At 39.6% G+C, this 6,126-nt stretch overlaps 1 pseudogene; it reads right to left on the bottom strand.

Moving 5' to 3' along the window:
• Nucleotides 1–1,628: 1,628 nt before the first annotated feature.
• LOC132310762 (small nucleolar RNA R71) lies at nucleotides 1,629–1,727 on the bottom strand (annotated as a pseudogene).
• Between the last annotated feature and the right edge of the window lie 4,399 nt (nucleotides 1,728–6,126).

The following is a 6,126-nucleotide window of genomic DNA, read 5'->3' as shown; positions in this document are numbered from 1 at the left end:
CTCTTTGTTGCAATACATGTTTTTCCCCTCATTTACCATTCATTAAGGGTGTAGATAAGCTATGCTTAGTGGTGATCTCTAAACCTCAAGATTTCTCTCTCTCTTTTATTCTTTTTATTGCATTATTATTTACTTTAGTTTAATTTGCATCTAGTGTAATTCAATCAACCAACCAATCTTTTGATCACTCGACCTACTAAACCTAATCTCGATTCCTCAACCTAATACGACCCACAAATCGCTTGGGACGATCCCTACTTGCCCTAACTATATTTTTAGTGAAAGGTAGTAGTGGCAATTTCTAAATGTAAAACTTGACCACATTCATCATAGCTCTGCACCAATATATTTTGGTATCACACAAACTGTTGGGTTTCGGGGTTGACGACCCGGGACACACCAAGTTTTTAGCCCCGTTGCCGGGGATTGATTGAAGGCAACGTCGTATTTGTGGAATCAATTAGGAATTTGTACTCTTTTGATCGCGTCTTTACTTTGCTTTTTATTTTTCTTTTAATTACTCATTGTGTTTGTTCTTGTTTGACTAGGAGTATTGAGCTAGGAAGCAAGCAAAGGAGCATTCAAGCAAAGGAGCTAAGCCAAAAGAAGGAAAAAGCTAAAAATCTAAAAATTTACAAAACTGAAAATTGGAGTTGAAGTGCTAAAGGACCTTTGTGAGCTTTTCTTTACTCAATCCTTAGTTAAATCATCGGCCCGCGTGGAGGCTTGTATTTCAATTCTTAGATAAATCGTGAGCCCACATGGAGGCATTTTATTGTTCTTTGCATATTGTTGAAAGCATGGGAGTATAGGATCATTATATGTGGAGGAAGTTTGTTGTTGATTGATTTGTTGTGAAGGTGAAGTGTTTGTTCATTGCTTGTTGCTTGTTGTGTCTTTTTGTGCATGCATGGTCGTAGGTCATTAAATCCTACTCTTGTCCTTCTTAATTTGAATTTAGAATCCATTGTTCGTACACTTAGGGGAAGGGGTAATTTTGATCATTCTACTGTTACAATGGAAGTAAACAATGAGGACCATGTGGAGTACCTTGGTCACATAGACCAACAAGGTATCCTCCATCCCAATGTGCATCATGATAACATGCAAGTACCATTAGGCATGCCGAGGCCATTCGTTTATCCACCACAACAACAAGGCTAAGTTCCATTGAGAATGCTAAGGCCAATCTATGCTCCATCACCTCCCATCATTCAAGGCAATCAAGGTGCCCATGTTGCACCTCCAATTGCTAATCCTCCCCTTGCTTTAAGAGATCACTATATGCCTAATGAATACAATGCACCCACATGCATTCAATTGCCACCATTTAGAGCACACCACTATGAGATCAAACCACAAACCATTCAAATGCTTCCTAACTTTCATGGACTTCTAAGTGAAGAACCTTACAAGCATTTGGATAAGTTTCTTGAAGTATGTTCCACCATTAGATATACGGACATGCCGGAAGAGGTCTTAAGGCTTAAAATTCTTCCATTCACCCTCAAAGACAAGGCAAAATATTGGTTTAACAATCTTAGGCCTTTTTCAATAACTTCTTGGGCAGAAATGCAACAACAGTTCTTGAAGAAGTACTATCCAGTTTCTAAGACCAATGCCACGAGAACTTCAATTAGGGAATTTTCACATGGGGATGGGGAAACATTTCATGAGGCATGGGAACGCTTTAATGAATTGCTTAGGAAGTGTCCACATCATAACATACCCAAATGGCAATTAGTTCAATATTTCTTTGAGAGCTTATCGGATAATTACAAGGGCATGGTTAATGCTTCCATGGGTGGCTCTTACATTGATAGGCATGAGGATGACGTGTGGCATCTTTATGAGAGCATGAGTGAAAATTCTTTGCATCGAACTTTATCTTCTAAGAATGGTAGGAATTCAAGTGGAAGGAAAAGTGTTAGCTTACATCAAGTTGACTACTCCAATGAAATTGCCACCGAGATGAAATCATTATCTCAAAGGTTTGATCAATTCTTGATCAACCAAAACTCGGCAAATCAAGTATCTTCCTTCCCTAACCATTCTCATCATGTATTCAATGAGACATGTATGAATTGTTCAAGTGTTTTACATTCTACTTCCAATTGTTCCCATGGACATGTGCAAAGTGAGCATCATGAACAAGTCAATGCAACATTTGTGAATCAAGGGAACAATCCTTATGGCTCTATAAATCTAGTTGGAGAAATCACCCGAACTTCTCTTCGAAAAGCCAAGGGCAGGGCTCAAACCCTTCCCAAGGAGGTTTTCAAGGAAAGTACATTCCACCTCCAATGCAAGGCCAAGGTTCCCAAGGTTTTAGATCATCATACCAATCACAAGGAAACCAAATTTCAAATTCTCATTTTCCGAATCAATCATATTCCCACGAAAATGTTAGAAGTCCTGCTTTTGAAGAGAAAGTTTTGACCGCTTGGGGCACTCTAGAGGCAAACACACAATTACATTATTCTCACTCTCAATCCATTGCAAAGCTAGAAACCCAAGTAGGGCAAATAGCTAGCACTTTAAATGCAAGAGAGAAAGGAAAAATGCCTTTAAATGCCCCACCAAAGCAACAATGTGTTGTGGAAACTCATTCCTCATCGGAAGGTCACACAATAGAGCATGTCAATGCGGTGACTACCCTAAGAAGTGGGAAGATTGTGGACAACCAAGTGGGTATGTCCAATGAAGAGAGTGAACCGGTGCAACCACAAGTTGACACCCGTCCCGTTTCATACCCTATTCCTCCTTCATTGCATATGCATGATTTTTTAAATGAGAATATCTTGAAAAGTGATTTTGAAAAGAGAAATTTGCAAAATGATTTGAAAACTTCTTGTGTTGAAGAGACTTCAAAGAAAATTTCTGAAAAGGTTTTTGAGCCAAGAGCTCCATTTTCGGATGCCTTAAAAGGATCCATTTCAAATGACAAGTAAAAGGCCAAAACAAATGAAATTATGGATGTGTTTAGGCAAGTGAAAGTTAATCTTCCACTTTTGGATGTAATCAAGTGAATTCCGGGTTATGCTAAGTTTTTAAAAGACTTATGCACCTAAAGGAGGAAGAACAAAAGCCAAGCACCTGGAAAAGTGGTCTTAACCGAGCAAGTGAGCTCAATTTTGCAACATAACACTCTTCCAAAGTTTAAGGAGCCCAGTTCACCTACCACTTCATGCATCATTGGTGATCATATCATTAATCAGGCTCTCCTTGATTTAGGAGCAAGTGTTAATCTTCTTCCATACTCGGTGTATGTCAAATTAGGCTTAGGAGACTTGAAACTGACGTCGGTGGTTTTGCAACTTGCCGACCTATCCATCAAAAAGCCTAGGGGTATCATTGAGGACGTATTAATTAAGATTGATAAATTCTTCTTTCCCGTTGATTTTGTTGTCATTGACACGGAACTGGTTCCAAATCCTAAGAGCCAAATTCTCGTTATCCTTGGCCATCTTTTCTTGGCAACCGCGAATGCTAACATCAATTGTAGAATGGGGATGATGAAAATCTCACTTGGCCACATGAAGGTGAAGTTGAATATTTTCAATCCAACCCCCAACTCATTTGACAAGTATGAAGAGGTTAATGTTGTAGAAAAATGTCATGACCTTAAAAGTGAAGGAATAGAGTTTTTGAGTGAAACCAAAGATTCAAAAGGTTCATCTTCAACCCTACATTCTAAGAAAATTGTTTCGAATTCTTGTTGTGAAAGGGCATGGAAGCCCAAAGATTGCATTGACCAAGAACCGAAAACTTCTTTTGAGCTTTGTCCAACAAGTTCTCTAGGGAACCATTTATTGGGTGGATTTTAAAACACTTATCACCCCAACAAGGAGGGGATGCACTATAAGATGTTTGATCCGAGCTAAAAGAGCCCAACGTCTTGCTAGGGGCGTTAAAACTAGCAAGACATTTCGTAGGGTGTCAAAACCCTATTCCTCCCTCATTTCTATCTTTGATTTCATTTCTTACGAAGTCTAGATATTTGCTTTGAGTTCTTATGCATTGCTAGGAACTGTGATTAGGATTGCATGCACTTTCATGTTGAAAATGAGCATTTTGCACAAGTTCAATTGATCTCAAAATGAGTTCGATCGATTGAACTTCCCACCTGCATCAAACCTACATCCAAATCATTATCTGTCTAATCGTTCGAACAAAACCTGCATATTTCAGCTCTTTGTCCCATCGTTCGAACTTTTTACTAGATCCATCTTTAGTTCTTCGATCGATCCAACTTCACCATTGGATGGATCTGCAGTACCCAGCACTTAGAAAATTTTTGAACCCAAAAACCTGCATATTTTTACCTCTCTGTCAGATCGATCCCCATTCTGGAAATTCATTGCTTTAACTTTGTTTTGACTTTCAAATTTTAAAATCCAAAAAAATATTTTTCAATATTTTTTAATTTTTAATTTTTATTTCAAAAAATAAAAAAAATAAAAAAATAAATCAAAGGAGAGATTATTATAGTTCGATCGATCTAAAGTTTCAGTTCGATCGATCGAACTAGTTCAGGAAAGTTTTTAGAAATAGAAGTCAAGGGTTTGTAAATCGATTCAAAGATCGATCTAACCCTCTCAAACCCTCGTTCCCTTTGCCGCTGCACATCCCATTTTCTGCATCTCCGGTGAGATCTCCGGCGAGGTCTATCGTGTTCCCTACTCTCTCTCCTCTCGGATCTTGATTCAAATCTCACCCCCTTTCACATTTCCACTTCTCTTTTGATTCCACTGAGATCCGAATCCTACTCTTGTGATTTTAAGCTTCGATTTGATGCATATATGCTTTAAATGTTAGATCTAAGTTGTTATGATGATAAATATCTCCATTGATAAAGCTTTGAGCTCTGTGTATATATGTATGTATATATATATTTATGTTTTGTATAGATTTTGGATTTTATTTGATTTTCGGAGTTATGGACCGAATCCGGTGACTAGGATTGATGTTTGTTGTGTTGATGGGCCCACGATCATGTTCGTGAAGGCCCCATGCCATCCAAGTCACAGATCTATGACTTTTCATTTTCTGTTACAGAGTTCGATCGATCGAACATCTTTCTCCGATAGATTTGAGTGAGATCGGTTCCACTCATTTTTATGATCGATCGAACTTTTATCGATTTCTCATTTTTAAGATTGATCCAAGTGAGAACGATCTCATAACTTTTGTGATCGATCAAACTTTGCAGATTTGCAACACACACTTCATCCATCATATATTGTGTTTCATGCTATCTCATGCATGCCCAATGCCTGTGTTTTCCACATTGGATGCATTTCATACTTATCCTGTCTAGCATGCTTTACATCATGTCACTTATTCCTTGTCACTTGCATAGATTCATGTTCTTTATCTATTTTGTCTATCTTATTTGACATACATGATTCTATGATCTGTGCTTTAATTCTTTATATCGGCACTAACTTCCCTTGCAAGTTTTCTTTTTCTTTTTACAGGCCATGGCTAGGGTCAAAACTGTAGCTCGCGGACACTATCACCACTAGGGTAGGCAGAGTTTAGATGACGAGGCAGGTCCATCTCATGCCCAGGACCCCATTTAGGAGGAGCCAGCAGAGCCCACTCCACCTCAGTCTCTAGCTGACAGTCGACTACAGTCAGCCGAGGCATCTTCTTCCCAGGCTGACGCTGAGGCTGAGCACATACCATCTCCATTACCACCGCTAGCTCAGCTAGCCCAGCACTTAGACCGGCCATTACATGGATACTCACACCTTCGAGTGGCGTACGAGTCGGTCTTCGATACAGACTTCTTTTCCCGATTGGTACTTACCCGATCAGTATATGATGATATATTACGAAGGGGCATCTCAGCCATACTAGCCCCTGTCACATACCCGGTGTACCCGAGGCTAGTCCAGATGTTCTTCTAGAACCTCCGGCCTGCCCCGCGTAACACGGTGGAGCTGAGGACCACCACTGATGGTCATTTTATCTCTATTACAGTGGATACATTATCCAGATCTTGCCGCTGTCCACATGTCTGCCTTCTAGAGCTACATGACACATATCCCACTCTCTATAGGCCATCACACGCAGACATGGCCATTTTACTCACAGGTCACTATGCTGGTGGCGAGACCT

The sequence above is a fragment of the Cornus florida genome, unplaced genomic scaffold, assembly GCF_030987335.1.
Source record: "Cornus florida cultivar Cherokee Brave unplaced genomic scaffold, ASM3098733v1 CherokeeBrave_3.0.0_Hap2_Chr05, whole genome shotgun sequence".
NCBI lineage: Eukaryota > Viridiplantae > Streptophyta > Magnoliopsida > Cornales > Cornaceae > Cornus > Cornus florida.
Note: the sequence above shows the minus strand (reverse complement) of the source record. Positions and strands in the feature narration are given on the sequence as shown.